Source organism: Copadichromis virginalis, linkage group LG23, assembly GCF_057382275.1.
Source record: "Copadichromis virginalis isolate Kocher_CV1m ecotype Utaka linkage group LG23, C_Virginalis_male_GT1.1, whole genome shotgun sequence".
Classification (NCBI taxonomy): domain Eukaryota; kingdom Metazoa; phylum Chordata; class Actinopteri; order Cichliformes; family Cichlidae; genus Copadichromis; species Copadichromis virginalis.
This window is the reverse complement of record NC_140639.1, coordinates 50,337,211-50,355,814: the sequence shown is the minus strand read 5'-3', so window position 1 is coordinate 50,355,814 and position 18,604 is coordinate 50,337,211. Positions and strand designations below refer to the sequence as shown.

The 18,604-nt window shown below is 44.7% G+C and overlaps 1 protein-coding gene and 2 long non-coding RNA genes across 3 annotated transcripts in view; 1 reads left to right on the top strand and 2 right to left on the bottom strand.

The window, feature by feature from the left end:
- The window catches only part of LOC146682070 (NACHT, LRR and PYD domains-containing protein 12-like), a 233,528-nt gene that overhangs the window by 165,899 nt on the left and 49,025 nt on the right, over nucleotides 1-18,604 (bottom strand). The window lies entirely within an intron of this gene.
- LOC146682073 (uncharacterized) lies at nucleotides 11,346-12,410 on the bottom strand. The gene is made up of 3 exons (XR_014918013.1): nucleotides 12,193-12,410; nucleotides 11,914-11,973; nucleotides 11,346-11,411 (listed from the first exon to the last, which is right to left on the bottom strand). It is a non-coding gene; the product is annotated as an uncharacterized LOC146682073 (long non-coding RNA).
- Nucleotides 12,852-17,279, top strand: LOC146682072 (uncharacterized). The gene is made up of 2 exons (XR_014917962.1): nucleotides 12,852-13,240; nucleotides 17,103-17,279. It is a non-coding gene; the product is annotated as an uncharacterized LOC146682072 (long non-coding RNA).

Genomic DNA, 18,604 nt, shown 5'->3' with positions numbered 1-18,604 from the left:
TTTAAAATGCCCAACTATTTTCCGTCCCACTGCTTTAGCATCAGCTATGCTCCTCTGTGCTAATAAGCGTGGGTAAATAAGCGTGGGCAAACTCTTTGTACTCGTTGTCGTGTTGGGATTTTAGGTGCTTGATTAAATTACTTGTGTTAAATGCGCTACCTTTAGAGCCTCCTCTGGACAATTTCAATGAGCACAATTTGCAGTCCGCCTTTGTTTTCGTGTCTTCGTTCACTTTGAAATAGTTCCACACGGCTGACTTGTCTCGCCTCGCCTTCTCCCAGCTCTGAGATGCAGCCGGGGCCTGTGGGGCGGGCACTCGGCGCCTGTGATTAACCCCTTACATGCCGCTCAAACATAGACAGGTCTCAGACCGTGGTATCAGTCCTCGGTATCGGGGAACTTTTCACGAGTACTTTAGAAAATGTGGTATCGAGGCCGATACCAGATACCGGTATCGGTGCAACCCTACCTCAGATTAAATATTTCCCAAAGTAAATTGGACTGAACTGGCCAGTTAAATACATGAGGGGATACGAATAGAAAAAAAATATCTAAAAACAAAGAATGAAAACCAACTATTAATTTAATACTTAAGTCTGTGAAGGTTCTCAGTCATCCAGGTCATCGTAGTCTAAGGAGCTTGGAAGGAAAAGCGTCTGGACTTCTTGAGTTGCTTGAAGACGTTTCACCTCTCATCCGAGAAGCTTCTTCAGTTCTAAGGGTCAATGGTGGGGAGTCCCAGACTTAAAACCAGTGGGAGTTTCCCCCCAAAGAGGGACAAAGGACCCCCTGATGATCCTCTACCTAATCACATGAGCCAAGGTGTGAAAGCGGATGTGGGTCCTAATCAGCCAGGGTTTCGGGTGAGCTCATTGTGAAACCTGGCCCCACCTTATCATGTGATTTCCTGAGGTCAGATGGCCCAGGATGTAAATGGTCTGAGATCGCTTCCCAGACGCCTTAACGTCCAATGAAAAAAACACATCATTTTCTCTCCAGTTACCCTCAGCAGTTCAACAGACCTCCAGCACCAGTAAAACATTAACCAGAAATTGTTTATGGGACATGTGTCGTTATTTATGTTTGTGGAAATGTGCATTAAAATTAAAATAAAGATGCTGGTGTCTGACGTTACTGACTTCCCAATTGTGTGGCTTCTGGGGTGGCCTTCACAATTCAATTTTCAATTCAATTTTATTTTCTCAGCGACAAATCACAACAATATTATAAGGCAGACCCTACAATAATACATACAGAGAATAAGCCCAACAATCATATGACTCCCTATGAGTGAGCAGTCTGGAGACAGTGGGAAGGAAAATCCCCCTTTTAACAGGAAGAAACCTCCAGCAGAACCAGGCTCAGGGAGGGGCGGGGCCATCTGCTGCGACTGGTTGGGATGAGAGAAGGAAGACAGGATAAAGACACGCTGTGGAAGAGAGACAGAGGTTAATAACAGGTATGATTCAGTGCAGAGAGCTGCATTAACACACAGTGAGTAGGAAAGGTGACTGAAGAAGAAATACGCATTGCATCATGGGAATCCCTCAGCCACATACACCTGTTGCACTACACAACAAATGCAAGCATGTCAGTTTTATTCATTTTATGCTCATCTTCGTACAAATTTTAAAGGTAATGCAGTCAAAACTTTGTAAGTATCTGAGTGATTGGATGAAGCGGTTTGATGACGTAACACGTATTAGATTATAATATTATTTTATGCCATGTTAGACCCCTAATTAAAGATGGTGAATTATTATTTAGTTTTAGTTGGCATTATTCTCCTGAATTAGAAGAAGCTGATAACTATTGCATTAGTTAAACTGATTTGCATTACATTAAACTGCTGACTTGTTGTGAATGAATGATATTGTTTTATGATGCATTATACTGCTGAGTTATAAGAAATACTGTTCGCAGAAAGTTATTGTCTTATTTGTCTGATTAGAAGAGAACAGAATATACTGGAGTTTTCTGCCCCATCTCAGCAGGAGCAGATAGAGCCAAGGTCGTAGCTTAGGCGCTGTGTGAGAGAAAGCATGTGAATGTTTAGGCTTTTTATGATAAGGTGGAGGCACCAGAGGCTATAAGAGTTTGAGCAATGCTCCACCATTTTGAGATCTGAGGCTGTCTGCATCAGTGTCCATCTCCCACGCGTGCGTTCATTAAAATCATCGTTTGACTCAACCCGACCGGACCAGTGTTGTTATTGTGGTTTTTCTCTTGTCTCCATCCCCAATATTTTGAACCATAACATTTTGGGGGCTCGTCCTGTGGTATTGGGGTGGAATTTAAAAGTTTGGACGGTCCGAGGTTGTCGAACGGACAGGCACGAGCCAGTGGTCTTATGTGAGTGGGCATAAGCCGGCTTATCTAAAGGTAAGGCTCTACCTGTTGAATTATTTCCAAAGTGTGCCAAATTGGATATGACTAAATTAAAGTCTACTCACTGAAATTACTGGTAGAGGGTCTGTTTTGATTTTGATGAGGATCCGTGTGTGTTATGCAGTTAAAGTCGGCTAAGAGTCTTTAATGAAGTTGAAAAAGGAATTGAAAGAAATGCTGGGTTCGAGTCCCAAGGAATTGAGTTAGAGTCTCAAGTAGTTTGATAGGGAATTGGTCATTTTGTTGGTTAGAGTCCAAATTGGTTATAGAGTGGACCTGAGTGGTCAGTTTGTGGGTTCGAGTCCCCATTGACCTCTAGGTGGCACTTGCCTTAGTCATACTCTTGTTTTAAGGCGTTGACTGGTGTTTGAAATTGTTATAAATTATTATAGAACGGCGGTTAGAGTCCGCTAAGAAGCGCATAGCCCGGAGGTTACGCTCCCTCCTGGCCGTGGACGCGCGGTCTTGACCTGTCGGCGAACAGGGTTAGTTCAGTTTGGCTTATCTGTGGGGTACAGGGCATCCTGAAATAAGCTAGGAGTTAGAGTCTCCTCACCGTTTGTAACGGTGTGATGTGCTTTTTTGAATACTGTTAAATTGAGTTAGGGACCTTAGGGATTAGGCCAGATAAAGTTAGAGTCTGATACTGGTTAATTGATTACAAAAAAGTTGGACTTTCTTCGGTTGGACCCGTTATGGTTAAATTTGTCGAAATTGTGTAGGTGCTCTTTAGAAATTAGGTCAGAAACTGTTCCAGAAGTAACAGATACTGTTTGATTGATTACAAAAAAGTTGGACTTTCTTCGGTTGGACCCGTTAACTTAAATTTGTCGAAATTGTTAGGCACTGAATCTGTCAGGCCTGTCAGTGGTTGCAAATATAAGACGTCTTTGTAATATAAAATAATAGAGTTTTGCCTGAGCTTTGTGTGACCCTGTGTGTGACGACAGCGCACTGCAGCGCTGCGAGCTATTTTTAGACTGTGTGTGAACATGCAAATGAGCTGTGGAGCGCACAGAGGACTTTTGTTGCTGTTATAATTATGATTTGCAAATAATGATACATGCCTGTAATTAAAACGCTGATTTTGCTGATTATAATACTACAGATAAGGTTTTGAATGACTACGCTGAATGTTTGATGTTCGGCTGGGTTTTGATATAGAAGAGACAAATCGAGCATGATTAAGACCGGCACGTCAGCCGGCAGAGTAAGATTGTGAGGAAAATGATATTAAATAAATCTCTCAGTGTGTTGATACAGGTGGCTACGGGCCTGGACCAACTGCCCCCACAAGCACAGCGGCCGAAGCAAATTATAGTAATGGAAACCACACTCAGCAAGAATCAGCAGCTGTGGAAAAGACAGCAGCTAGCAGAGAATTAAAGGAGAAATTAAGAGAAGCTTTAACACATAAAATTGGGGCCAACAGACTTGTGGAGGTTGGGAAGGCTTCCGGAGCATCACAACAAAAGGTGAAACAAAAACACACACAAGCAGAGTAATGTGAGAGAGAGGCACATGTTAGAGAAATGCCTTGTTTGAGGAAAAAACGTTAAATTAGCCCACCTACAAACGCACATACACGCAATGAAGAAACAGCTTACACTCATGAACACGTGAAGATTTTCCAGCAAGTTTAAAGCAGTGAAACTTAACATACACCCGCCGTTAAATAATAAAGTTTATCCACTACTAACAAATAAACTCTCTGGGTTGCAGGACAACAACTTAACTTCAAAAAAAAAAAAAAAGGCACTGGTCTGACCAACCAGTGATAACACGACAAATTTAGTGGTTAGAAAAGTCAAATTGTGACATGTTTTCTGCTGATTGATCAATACAAGTGATTACCAGATGAAAGAAAATTCCAATTTTTGTGCTTTTAAACATGATCTTAAGAATTTTAACATGTACCTGTGATGTCCTGTCAGCTTGGTGGGTCATGAGTGGATTATATGGTGAGAAAAAACAAAAAAAGGGGGAGAGAAGGCTGACACAGGGCCTGGTCCCGTTGTTTCTCCCCTCTCTGAATAACGCAGCCAAAATAACATCATTTTCCTGTTCATCTGTTTTTGTTTTGTTTTTGTTTTGTTTTTGTTTTGTTTTTTCTCTTTATGCTTGATTACAAGCTGCTTTGTCGGCCCTGAAAGCCGAAGCTGACCCTGGACTCCTGCTCTCCCCCCTACCATCTTTGCTCTCTCCTCTACCATCTTTGATGTGACCCTGACCAAATGCTAAAGCAGCTGGACCCACAACAACAACTTGAAAATGTCAACAGTGCTGCAGGAAAACGATCTCATGCAGCGGAGACGGAGAGCGTTAAATCCAAGGCCCGTTTCACTACACGGGGAGATTTCCGTCAGCGTCTCTTCTTTCTGAGAAGACTGAGAAAGGCCCGGCTCCCACCACCGATTCTGACCACCTTCTATAGAGGAACTATCGAGAGCATCCTGAGCAGCTGTATCACTGTCTGGTTCGGGAACAGCACCATGCCGGACAGACAAGCTCTACAGAGGGTTGTGCAATCAGCTGAGCGCACCATCCGCTCTGAGCACCCTGACCTGCACTCAATCTACAGCAGGCGGTGCTGGACCAAGACCAGGAAGATCGTGAAAGACCTCAGCCATCCCAACAACAGACTGTTCTCTCTGTTGCTGTGTACGTGACAAATAAACATCTGGATTTGGAAAACGAGGCATTCGCAAAGCCAACAGCATTGTGCCTGATCGGACACACCCCTCTCACACACTCTTCACACTCTTGCCATATGGAAAAAGACAGCTTCAGCTGACAGAGCTGTGATGAGACGCCCATTAAGCCCAGATGAAAAGTGAGGCCGAGCAAAACAATGCTGACCTTAACCACTCTGCATTAAAACTGTGCAGGACAGTGACGGACCAACAATGATCGTCGGGCAGCAAAAAGGGCGTGCCAGAGACAGGAGGAGTAACTGAGGTCAGGAGGCACCTCAGAATGGACAAAACACCAGGAGAAAATAAGCTGAAGGCACAGGTGTCGGGGCTTGGCCAGGAGCTGACCTCTGAGAAGAGCCGAACAGCAGAGCCGCAAAAGGCCGTGGAGCAAAGCAAGGAAAACATCGATGGACTTCAATCTGAAGTGGACGGAAAAGATTCTGAGGTTTCTGCCCTCAGTAAGAGCTCAAGGCATCAGAGCAGAAACTGACCATGGCTCAGGAGGAGCTGGCTGATAATCGAACCCATCAGGCTTGGAGTCCCAGACACAGGACTTGGAATCAGGCTGGAGCTTGCTGGAGCAGGAGGTCGCCAAACCTGACGAAGAAGCTCCAACAGCAGGAGCAAGCCCTGAAGGAGCTACAGAAGAAAAAGGGTCAAGTTAAGGAGGAGTGGAACAGGGAGAAGTTGCAGGACACTGGAGAAAAGCACTGCCTCAATTGGGGCCAGAACCAGTATGGACAGAACTTTGAGCAGCAGCACCAACAGATGCAAACAGACTGAAAAGGAGGAGGGCAGGACCCCAGGGCACGCTTCAGGCCGTGGTTTACCCAGAACACCAGAACAGGAAAGTGATGAACACAAACACCCACACAAACACACACATCTACATGCATTGACTCAGAATGAAGAGAAACACACATATGAACATATGCACTCGTTGATTGAGTGAGAAATGACACACACACGTGCAAAAAAAAAAAAAATCGAAATGCTGATTCAACTCACTGAGGAGTGATCCACACACACACATTTACAAGCTTGTGCAATAAAGAGTGATACACACACGCTGTTGCAATGAAGAATGCTTTACTAACAAATGCTGCACACAAACATCCAAATATGGAGTCGGTTACAACAACAAGAAGCCATTGATTGTTTATTGGTTAAATGCATTTCATGCCACACAGAGGGCATCTGTGTAGATTTAGGGGACAAGGTCTAAAGTAGTTTGGTTGTGAAAACAATGTCTGTGCGTGATGTCTGTTTATGGCTCAAGGCCTCCACTGAATTGTTTACTGTGCTTCACACAGCCTGATAAGGAGCAGTGGTACAGAGTGAAAATGATGAATTAACGGTGTGAGTTTGATTTCGGAGAGAATATGAAAAGGTTGTGTTGATTTGACTCAGTTGTTTAAGTTTCTGCCAAAGCAAAACATTTGTGTGCAACCAGTGTCCACTATTGAATTAAGTCAATCCAACATGTATTTGTCAGTGCAAAAAGGAGTTACGGTACCTGTATGCCTACACAATATAGTGTGTGAAGTTTTGGTTGATCTTTGGGTTTTGTTTGACACTAGGTTGATTCTATCAGTGAGGTTTGGATTGTTCTCTTTCTCTAACATAGAGAAAGAGGGTTTGATCTTTGGACATGTTTGTAATGGGCCCCAGTATTTGTTATTATATGAGTGTTTTATTGGTTACGTTTGTTTTTGCTTTTGTTACAGTGCACTGAGATAAGAACATCAGAGAGGTGTGATCCACCGGTGGTGATATTTTGGTATCTTGTGAGTTCCTGATTTAACAAATCAGCTCTTTAATCCAGGCCTGAGAGATTGAACTTTAAAGCGCTATAAAATATTCTTACTGAAAACAGTCGCAAAGTATTTTTCTCCATGATTATAATGGGCTTGGGAGAAATTCACTTATATGGGACATTGATCACATGAGAAGTCCTGAGCCTAAAAGGATTGCAGCGAGTCGATCCAGTCCAAAAAAGAAAAAAAAACAAACAAGGAACTGTTTCCTTTAAAATGATGACGTCATCTTGCTGGTGATGGAGGCTCGAATAGGTTGCGCGTGAGACTCCATTATCAGCAATATCTGGTATGAATGTGTGTGGATGTATGCATGTGACTGGACTGTGACGGACTGACGACTAAAAGTTTTAACTGACTTGATATTGAGACAAAAACGGTGCCGACTTTAGGATTATTGAATGTCCACAGACAATTCACCCAGCCTGTAAAAGAAGGGTGGATGTTTTGTTTTTGCAAGAACAGAAGGATGACAGAGACTAAAGAGCTGTAGCTTCACAGGAGTGTGAACTGCAGGCTGAACCCTTTGGTTGCTAATTTTGAGTTACTGATGTTTGCATTAAGAAAATTGTGTTTTAGTAGCTGTGTTTCGATTAATGTATCATATTATATGGTGGGGAATGTTAAATGCTAAAGTGAAGAAAAGGTTTGATTCCACTCATGACTGAACATGTTATTATTAACCATAGTGGGTCAATGTAAAGAGTCAATTAATTTTTATAGAGGTAAAAAAAAAAAAAAAAAACCTCCACCGAGGTCTATGAATAACAGGGGAATGATAGACAGCCACACTCAAAATGGAGATATGTAATGATAAACACTGGTCCCCGTCTTTTGGGCGCTTTCTTGAAGTAGTCAACATTTTAAAAGTAAGATAAAATAACAGGGGCATGTGCTGAGGGGTGGTGCTGCACAAGAACAAGAGTAAAATAAAGAGAATATTGTTTTCAGTTTTGAGAAGTGCAAATTAAAATGTACCATTACACTCAGAGGATCAATATGAAGTTTGATATTTGTTAATTTTGAATGAAGTACATGATTGGTGACTGTTCTGTCCTGAGCTTTTGTTTTTACAGCACCCGCTTGATCACACCAACAGTTTCTCGCCACCGAAGAGGGGTACTTGCAAAAAATAGAGAATGGGGAGGAATATCATCAAAACTGGAAAAGGTAATCCCCAAAGGGGGTGATAACGCCATAACTTTCACTTATGGTCAAATTCTCAAAATTTGACCCCGAACTTGAAAAATTCTTCAAACATTTAGAGACAGAGTGGAGGTTTAGATCAACACATGTCACAAACCACATAAGGCTGGAGCATTTGAATCAAAAAGGTGAATTGATACGCAGCAAAATGTTGATCATATTGATTATGTTTATTCCAGGGTGCAGAGAAGATTATTATTATTAAAGACAACAAATGAAATAACGAAAACTAGAAGTGGAAAAATTTGCGTTAACGGTAATAAAATCAAAACAAAAAGGAAAACTAACTAAAACTGTACTGAATGTTCACAAAACTAACTAAAATTAACTAGATTTATAGCAAAATGTGTTTAGTTGCATTGATGTGTGCGTGCCCTGCAATAGTAAAGTCAAGGCAGTACGTTAGTCGAGTCGTCTGTGTTGCTGCTCCGTCCACGCGCAGAATCATGTCAGGAAAAGTCGGGAGAAAGTGCCAGAGTCCAATTTAGGATTACTTTGAATATGACTGTTTTTTTAGATATAGCAAGAGTCTTGTAGTGGAGAGAGACACAATGTCCTCCTGAGACCCAGGGAAAGAAAAAAGGGAAAAGTATTTTCAAGGCAGCGGTCCCCAACCTTTTTTGCGCCACGGACCGGTTTATGCCCGACAATATTTTCACGGACTGGCTGTTCTAAGGCAGGGGTCCCCAACCCCCGGGCCTCGGACCGGTAGCGGTCCGTGAGTCGTTTGGTACCGGGCCGCGAGAGTTGAGGCTCTGTTAACTCGGTTTTCCTGGGTCTTTTCACATGTGTTATGAATAAATCTTATTTTTTTCGATACTGATACTAGTTTTATTTTGTTGTATTTATCTGAGACACTGGTCCGTGAAAATATTGTCGGGCATAAACCGGTCCTTGGTGCAAAAAAGGTTGGAGACCGCTGTTCAAAGGTACCTTCTTGCTGCATAAATGCTTTAAAGAGTAGAATTTGATATTCGCTGCATGCATGTACATGGGTGCTCACATTTTGTAATTTCTTTAGTGTGATATAACCAAGCAAGTACTATCTTACAGCCTGTTCTTAGACAAATCATGTTTGTGTTCATTTTCCTGCCTACCGCTAGACTCTGAGTAACTGCTAAAATCTAAGAGGAATGAAAATGTTTGTATCTTAGGATCTGTTATCTTTTGTTTGGCTACAGAAACTGTGTGTGTGTGTGTGTGTGTGTGTGTGTGTGTGTGTGTGTGTGTGTGTGTGTGTGTGTGTGTGTGTGTGTGTGCGCTTCTCTTTCCTAAAAAAAAAAAGTGAGATTTGTGCCATAAATCAGGTCGATTATTTTAATTAGAATGTGTTTTGTTCAAATGAATGTTGTCATATTATTAATAGATTGAAACCTTTTGAAGAGTGCAGTAAGGACCGCTCAGCAGGTGACATTTGCTAAAGTGGAAATGTTAAGGGGACATGCAGTGTCCACGTTAATGTTGAACTTTTCTAAACTCAGTGTGGAGGGGACCGGAGTGTTTTTGTGGCGTGGGTGTGGTGTGATCCTGTGCGCGTGCAGGAGTAGCTCGGAGTGACATAATCTGGTGCGCGTGCGAGAGGTGGCCCGGATTGAGTGGTGGCTGGGTGTGGCCCCCTCTCGTGCGCGTGTAGGAGGGGCTTGGAAGGGTGTAATCTTGTTGCGAGTGCAAGAGGTTGTCCAGTGTGACACTCTCTTGCGCACGTGCAGGAGTGTGAGGTTCAACGCTGGAACGTTGAGCCTCCTCCCCCCCACTTCCGGACCAGGTTATGGATCGTTCCTCAGTGGGTTTGTGAGAGGTGGCCCAGATTGAGTGGTGGCTGGTTGCGGGATTTGATTCCCTGTCGTTGTAGTGTGTTACTGATGGTGACCTTTGTTACTTTGGTCCCAGCTCTCTGCAGGTCATTCACCAGGTCCCCCCGTGTGGTTCTGGGATCTTTGCTCACCGTTCTCATGATCATTTTGACCCCACGGGATGAGATCTTGCGTGGAGCCCCAGATCGAGGGAGATTATCAGTGGTCTTGTATGTCTTCCATTTTCTGATGATTGCTCCCACAGTTGATTTTTTCACACCAAGCTGCTTGCCTATTGTAGATTCACTCTTCCCAGTCTGGTGCAGGTCTACAATACTTTTCCTGGTGTCCTTCGAAAGCTCTTTGGTCTTGGCCATGGCGGAGTTTGGAGTCTGACTGTTTGAGGCTGTGGACAGGTGTCTTTTATACAGATGATGAGTTCAAACAGGTGCCATTCATACAGGTAACGAGTGGGGGACAGAAAAGCTTCTTACAGAAGACGTTACAGGTCTGTGAGAGCCAGAGATTTTCCTTGTTTGAGGTGACCAAATACTTATTTTCCACCCTGATTTACGAATAAATTCTTTACAAATCCTACCATGTGGATTCATGGATTTTTTTTTCACATTCTGTCTCTCACAGTTGAAGTGTACCTCTGGTGCAAATTACTGACCTCTGTCATCATTTTAAGTGGGGGAACTTGCACAATCGGTGGCTGACTAAATACTTTTTTGCCCCACTGTATGTTTGCTGGGAGCAGTTCTGGTTGTACAGTCTGACAGCTGCAGGGAGGAAGGACCTGCAGAAACGCTCCTTCATGCATCGAGGATGCAGCAGTCTGTCACTGAAGCAGCTCTGCAGTTCAGCAGCATTTACATGCATGGGGTGGGAGACTCTGTCCATCAGAGATGTTATTTTGGCCACAGTCCTTCTGTCTCCCACCACCTGCACTGGGTCCAGGGTGCATCCCAGAACAGAGCTGGACTTCCTGATGAGTTTATCCAACCTCTTCGTCTCAGCTGCTGATAAACTGCTGCTCCAACATACCACACTGTAAAAAATGACAGATGCCACCACAGAGTCATAGAAGGTCTTTAAAAGCGCTCCCTGGACTCCAAATGACCTCAGCCGCCTCAGCAGGTGGAGTCTGCTCTGACCCTTCCTGTAAAGAGCATCAGTGTTGTGGCTCCAGTCCAGTTTATTATTCAGGTGAACACCCAGGTACCTATAAGAGTCCACTATCTCAATGTCCACTCCCTGGATGTTCACCGCTGTCAGTGTGGTGGGTCTGCGTCTCCGGAAGTCCACCACCAACTCCTTGGTTTTCCCGGCGTTTATCAGCAGGTGGTTCTGCTGACACCAGTCTACAAAGTCCAGAGTCCACTGTCTGTACTCGGAGTCGTCCTCACCTGTGATGAGTCGTCAGAGAACTTCTGTAGGTGGCAGCGTGGGGAGTTGATGGAGAAGTCCGCAGTGTAGAGGGTGAAGAGGAACGGTGCCAGCACAGTTCCCTGTGGGGAGGGAGAGGTGATGAGCTGTATGCCTCCTTGGTGTTGGCATACAATAAGTCCAATGTTTTATTGTCTCTGGTGTAGCAGGTAACATACTGGGTGAAGGTGGGGAGAGTGGAGGACAGGGAGATGTGATTAAATTATGTGTATAATGATGTTCTCATTTGGGCTGCAGGTACCTGTGATAACATTACACATCAACTATTTTTTTGATCAATGCATAACCAATATATATCAAAAAATAAACAGTTTTTTCACACATTTTCTGTATATGAATTTTACTTAAATCTTTAGTTTAAGAGGATGACGTGAATACATGAGAAAGAGATGGCATGTCATGAGAAATGTACCACTACACACCAAAGACAAGAAGGCAATCACTTAAACATCAACCAACATGCTCTGGTTGGACATATATGTATGCATTTGCATGTATGTATTTCTCTTTGTCAGTTTAACAGTTTCTGTTGTGCCTGTCACTGCTCCCTGTCTGTTTTCTTACCTGCTTCTTCCTGACCTTGTACTTTCTCCTCACGTTCCCTCTTTCCTCGCTCCCTTTGGACTGACAATCATACACAAATAGATTGTATGCAATGAGATGAAAAATTACATTAATATGAAAAAAATTCTGTTAAGATCACTAACAAAAAGTCCTCTCAGTGTACTTTCAACCAAAAGGCAAATAACCAAACCACATGAACATCTAATAAAAGATATAAACATTGATACACTGATCCAACATTATTCTTGATTGACGGATCATTTGATCTTACACTTTTACCTGATGTGGCTCCTTTTTTTGAAAAAACGTCCTTATATCCATTATGAACCTGGCTGTCTCTCTGTACACAAACACACACGCACACAACAGTTATAAGGTTAATGGGCATTCAGTCAGTTAGCATCCATTTCAAACAGGACAGTGGTAACAACAGCAGGCTGCGGACAATCTAAAGTTTTAGATTTTAAATAGGCTGTATACATTTCAATGGGAGCAACAGGACGGGTCAAATGTCGCTGATTTTACTACAGAGCAGGACGGATTGTAGGGTAGCAAACATCGTCGGAAAACACGTTTTCAACACTGCAGGTTACCTGGTGTAATGCTTTTCAGCTAAAAAGAAACATGGTCTGACTCCTACCTAACTGTAGAAAGAGTAACTGAAGGTTAAATGCAGCTAATATGTCCTGTTTTAAGCCAGGCACTTACACCTCTGCTCCGCTGCGTCTCAGCCACCATCCTCTGGCAGCCAGAGCGCTAGAGTCAGAGTAGGGGAGAGCTGGAACAAACCATTTTGGGAGGGGGGGTTATCTATACTTTTGTTGTTAAAATATTACGCCTCAAACAAGTACAGTACTGTATGCTTTTTATATTTTTAGTAGTGTGTCACACAAACAGCAAATATTCTCAAAAAAGTAAGAAATCTTTGGGGGTGCTTTGATTAATTTCGCACAATTACACTGTGCTATCAAGTTGCTTGACCATTACACAACTTAAATTTAGTCCCAACTTATCACATATGATTAGGTGGTGTATTTGTGAATCAATACAAGTTTGTGACATGTTCTTTTAAACGACTCAACCTAATAAATTAACAAGACACTGTGCTACATCGAGAAATATAGAAACCAGGTAACCAGGTACTGCTCAACAGTAGCCGGGGGTGGAGCTTAGCAAATGCGTCAGATGCGTTCTGTTCAAATGAATGTTGTCATAGCATTTATGGAAAAAACACATTTTGAAAAATGCTGGCAGAGCTGGTACATGCACTTTGGATTACAGAGGAGAAAAAGAGAGGAGAGGAAAGAAAAAGAGATTATTTTTTAAGGTAAGGACCGCTCGACAAGTGACATTTGCTAAAGTGGAATTATTAAGGGGACATGCAGTGTCCACGTTTATGTTAAACTTTTCTAAACACAGTGTGGAGGGACCTGTACATGTGTTGGTCTTCTAATGCTGGGCAGACACTGTGCGATTTTTTCAGTCGCGCGATTCAGCTCCTGCTCAAACTGTACGGTTGACTCGCAGGGGTCATAGGTCACGATGCAGGGTCTCACACTATACCGCCCGATGCTCTGATGCGACCTGAGTGCTCACACTGTGCCTCCATAAAATGAAGGTTATAACAGAAATTCTGTCGCTCGCTCTCTCTGTCTTTCACTCACACAGACACACCACCACCATCAACTTTGCTAAATTGCTAATGAAAAACATTGATCAGCTGTGATTGAGCAGCAGTGTAGATCCAACTATTTTCACGGTTGTTGTGGTCGTGATAATTTTGTGAGGCCACATCGAAAAGGCTCGGATGAGCTTTCCAAAGTTCTACAAGTTGTTCCTCCATCGCTTGTGTCCAGATCACACGCTGCACTGCTGTGCTGCTCCGTCTTTTTCGCTGACATTTGTGTTTGCGCGTGCGCAGTGTGACAAACTGCGGTGACACCCTCACGACGGTCGCGAGGGTCGCTCACGACCAAGCGATTGATGATCAGGAGCTGGTCGTGAGGGGTTAATCGCGTCTCGTTACCCCACGTATACTATACGATGCATGACGCACGATGAAGGCCAAAATCGGGCCGATCGCCAAAACGGTCGCACGACTCAAAAATCGGCTCAAAATGGGCCAAAAATCGCACAGTGTAAGCCCAGCATAAGGCAGCGGTCCCCAACCTTTTTTGCGCCACAGACCGGTTTATGCCCGACAATATTTTCACGGACTGGCTGTTCTAAGGCAGGGGTCCCCAACCCCCGGGCCTCGGACCGGTAGCGGTCCGTGAGTCGTTTGGTACCGGGCCGCGAGAGTTGAGGCTCAGGTGTGAAATGTCTGGTTTTCAGGGTTTTTATCGGTTTTAAGCGTTATTTTGTTATCGTTTTTATTGTTAACTCGGTTTTCCTGGGTCTTTTCACATGTGTTATGAATAAATCTTATTTTTTTCGATACTGATACTAGTTTTATTTTGTTGTATTTATCTGAGACACTGGTCCGTGAAAATATTGTCGGGCATAAACCGGTCCGTGGTGCAAAAAAGGTTGGAGACCGCTGTTCAAAGGTACCTTCTTGCTGCATAAATGCTTTAAAGAGTAGAATTTGATATTCGCTGCATGCATGTACATGGGTGCTCACATTTTGTAATTTCTTTAGTGTGATATAACCAAGCAAGTACTATCTTACAGCCTGTTCTTAGACAAATCATGTTTGTGTTCATTTTCCTGCCTACCGCTAGACTCTGAGTAACTGCTAAAATCTAAGAGGAATGAAAATGTTTGTATCTTAGGATCTGTTATCTTTTGTTTGGCTACAGAAACTATGTGTGTGTGTGTGTGTGTGTGTGTGTGTGCTTCTCTTTCCTAAAAAAAAAAGTGAGATTTGTGCCATAAATCAGGTCGATTATTTTAATTAGAATGTGTTTTGTTCAAATGAATGTTGTCATATTATTAATAGATTGAAACCTTTTGAAGAGTGCAGTAAGGACCGCTCAGCAGGTGACATTTGCTAAAGTGGAAATGTTAAGGGGACATGCAGTGTCCACGTTAATGTTGAACTTTTCTAAACTCAGTGTGGAGGGGACCGGAGTGTTTTTGTGGCGTGGGTGTGGTGTGATCCTGTGCGCGTGCAGGAGTAGCTCGGAGTGACATAATCTGGTGCGCGTGCGAGAGGTGGCCCGGATTGAGTGGTGGCTGGGTGTGGCCCCCTCTCGTGCGCGTGTAGGAGGGGCTTGGAAGGGTGTAATCTTGTTGCGAGTGCAAGAGGTTGTCCAGTGTGACACTCTCTTGCGCACGTGCAGGAGTGTGAGGTTCAACGCTGGAACGTTGAGCCTCCTCCCCCCCACTTCCGGACCAGGTTATGGATCGTTCCTCAGTGGGTTTGTGAGAGGTGGCCCAGATTGAGTGGTGGCTGGGTGTGGCCAACTCTTGTGTGCGTGCAGGAGGAGGTTGGAGTGTTCAATGTTCCAGCGTTGAACCTCCTGAATACCCCCTCCCGACCAGGTTATGGACCTTTCCTCAGTGCACGTGCGAGAGATGCCCCAGATTGAGTGGTGGCTGGGTGTGGCCAACTCTCGTGTGCGTGCAGGAGGAGCTCCGAGTGGTGTAATCTGGTGCGTGTTTGAGAGGTGGACTGGATTGCGTGGTGGCGTGGGCGTTGCGCACTCTTGCAGGAAGGGCACAGAGTGGGTAATCTTGTGCAGGAGTAGCTCAGAGTGACATAATCTGGTGCGCGTGCGAGAGGTGGCCCGGATTGAGTGGTGGCTGGGTGTGGCTCCCTCTCGTGCGCGTGTAGGAGGGGCTTGGAAGGGTGTAATCTTGTTGCGAGGGCAAGAGGTTGTCCAGTGTGACACTCTCTTGCGCACGTGCAGGAGTGTGAGGTTCAACGCTGGAACGTTGAGCCTCCTCCCCCCCACTTCCGGACCAGGTTATGGATCGTTCCTCAGTGGGTTTGTGAGAGGTGGCCCAGATTGAGTGGTGGCTGGGTGTGGCCAACTCTTGTGTGCGTGCAGGAGGAGGTTGGAGTGTTCAATGTTCCAGCGTTGAACCTCCTGAATACCCCCTCCCGACCAGGTTATGGACCTTTCCTCAGTGCACGTGCGAGAGATGCCCCAGATTGAGTGGTGGCTGGGTGTGGCCAACTCTCGTGTGCGTGCAGGAGGAGCTCCGAGTGGTGTAATCTGGTGCGTGTTTGAGAGGTGGACTGGATTGCGTGGTGGCGTGGGCGTTGCGCACTCTTGCAGGAAGGGCACAGAGTGGGTAATCTTGTGCAGGAGTAGCTCAGAGTGACATAATCTGGTGCGCGTGCGAGAGGTGGCCCGGATTGAGTGGTGGCTGGGTGTGGCTCCCTCTCGTGCGCGTGTAGGAGGGGCTTGGAAGGGTGTAATCTTGTTGCGAGGGCAAGAGGTTGTCCAGTGTGACACTCTCTTGCGCACGTGCAGGAGTGTGAGGTTCAACGCTGGAACGTTGAGCCTCCTCCCCCCCACTTCCGGACCAGGTTATGGATCGTTCCTCAGTGGGTTTGTGAGATGAGCCCAGATTGAGTGGTGGCTGGTTGTGGCGCCATCTTGCAGGACGAGCTCCGAGTGGCGTAATCTTGTGCATGTGCAAGAGGTGTGCAGGAGTAGCTCAGAGTGTGAGGTTCATCTGTAGAACGTTGAACCTCCTGAATCCCTCCTCCCGGACCAGGTTATGGACCTTTCCTAAGTGCACGTGTGAGAGGTGGCCCGGATTGAGTGGTGGCTGGGTGTGGCCCCCTCTCGCACACGTGCAGGAGGAGCTCGGAGTGGTGTAATCTGGTGCGCATGCGAGAGGTGGCCCGGATTGAGTGGTGGCTGGGTGTGGCCAACTCTCGTGTGCGTGCAGGAGGAGGTTGGAGTGTTCAATGTTCCAGCGTTGAACCTCCTGAATACCCCCTCCCAACCAGGTTATGGACCTTTCCTCAGTGCACGTGCGAGAGATGCCCCAGATTGAGTGGTGGCTGGGTGTGGCCAACTCTCGTGTGCGTGCAGGAGGAGCTCCGAGTGGTGTAATCTGGTGCGTGTTTGAGAGGTGGACTGGATTGTGTGGTGGCGTGGGCGTTGCGCACTCTTGCAGGAAGGGCTCAGAGCGGGTAATCTTGTGCGCCCAGATTTTATGTGGGAGCAGCGCCCTTTCGCACATTAGCGAGAGGGCGCTGCTCCCACGCGTTTTTCCTGTCCCTGCAGGAGCAACAGGAACTGAAGGAGGAGCAGGAGCGGCTGGAGATGCGACAGGAGTAGCAGGACCTGCCGGACGAGCATGAGCAGCATTCTTCACCTGATGGAAGAGACAGGAGCAGCAGCCATCATTAATAAATGCAACATCATATCAAAATAATAAAATCAATCAGTGTCATTCATAAAGTTGAAGTTGTGTCACTTCAGTCTTCAGCACTTCCTCAAAACATGAAGAAATCCTTTCTCCTTACAAATATCTCTGCCTCACATGATTCTTTGATTAAAACTCATTGTTTAAGTTTATTGGTAAATATTGACACTGATACACACTGTGAATGTGTATGCCAGTGTTGGTGGTCATCTCAAGTTCACTGTACAGATAAATATATATATACGTATACATAAATATATGTAAATACGTATAAAGTATGCATTTTTAATGTGCCGTGCTCAGTTATGTTGCAGCGCTGACTCTACAATGTGGAAGGTCGTAAAAAATTAAGAAGAACCATTAAATCAGAAGATGTGTCCAAACTTTTGACTGGTAGTGTAAATAATTATATGATCAACAATGAGATGAGAGACTTTTTGTCATGGCTGGGGCAGCAGACGTGTGGTGGAGTTAAATGAGGACCCAAGATGCAGGAAACGGCTAGATGCAGGTGAGTGTTTGTTTACAAAGGGTGAAATATAAACAGAAACAAGGGTGGCGAGGACTGCACAAAGACACGAACCTAACCTGGGAAAAACTAATGAACCTGGAACACGAGATGAGAACAGACAGACACGGAGTAATACCAACTAACACAGAGTAATGCAGACGACGCGACAAGGAACACAGGCAGACACACACTATAAATACACACGAGGTAATGAGGGGAATGAAACATGGAGGGGAGCACAGCTGAACCACAAGACCTTCAAAGTAAAACAGGAAACACACAGACTGTTTTACAATACAAACTTGGGGACACGAACAGAACAGAGGAAAGACACAGGTAGGGCTGGTAAAACACTAAACACCAGATTCAACCATAAGAACTAATACAAAATCAGAATTAGCACAAAACACAAGATGAAACCAAAAGGAAACACAAAACGCTGCGACCATGACACTTTTAGATGACAATGAAACCATTTCTGCAGTAAGAGGCCTAAAAAAGGAGATAAGATCATGAAAATCCCTTCTAACTGTGGTCATTCAGTACAACATGTGTCTGCCCAGATCCCAGAAGTGGGAATTAATGAGGTATAGCATGACTCTGAATTTCATCCAGAAAAAACCCAAAACTCCATCTTTCATCAGCCCAAAGGGATGATCGAGATATAAGACTTGGAGATGACACTTCCCTTTCTGCCACATAAATCTGAAAAGCAAATCACCAATTTCAGTATGAGTCTAAAAATGCAGACTTTCCCCTGGTGGTAACATACACTGAACAGTTCAAGAGAGATATTCTCCTCCCTCTTGTGAACTCAGTACAGACATTAGGGAATGCTCAGTTTGATGG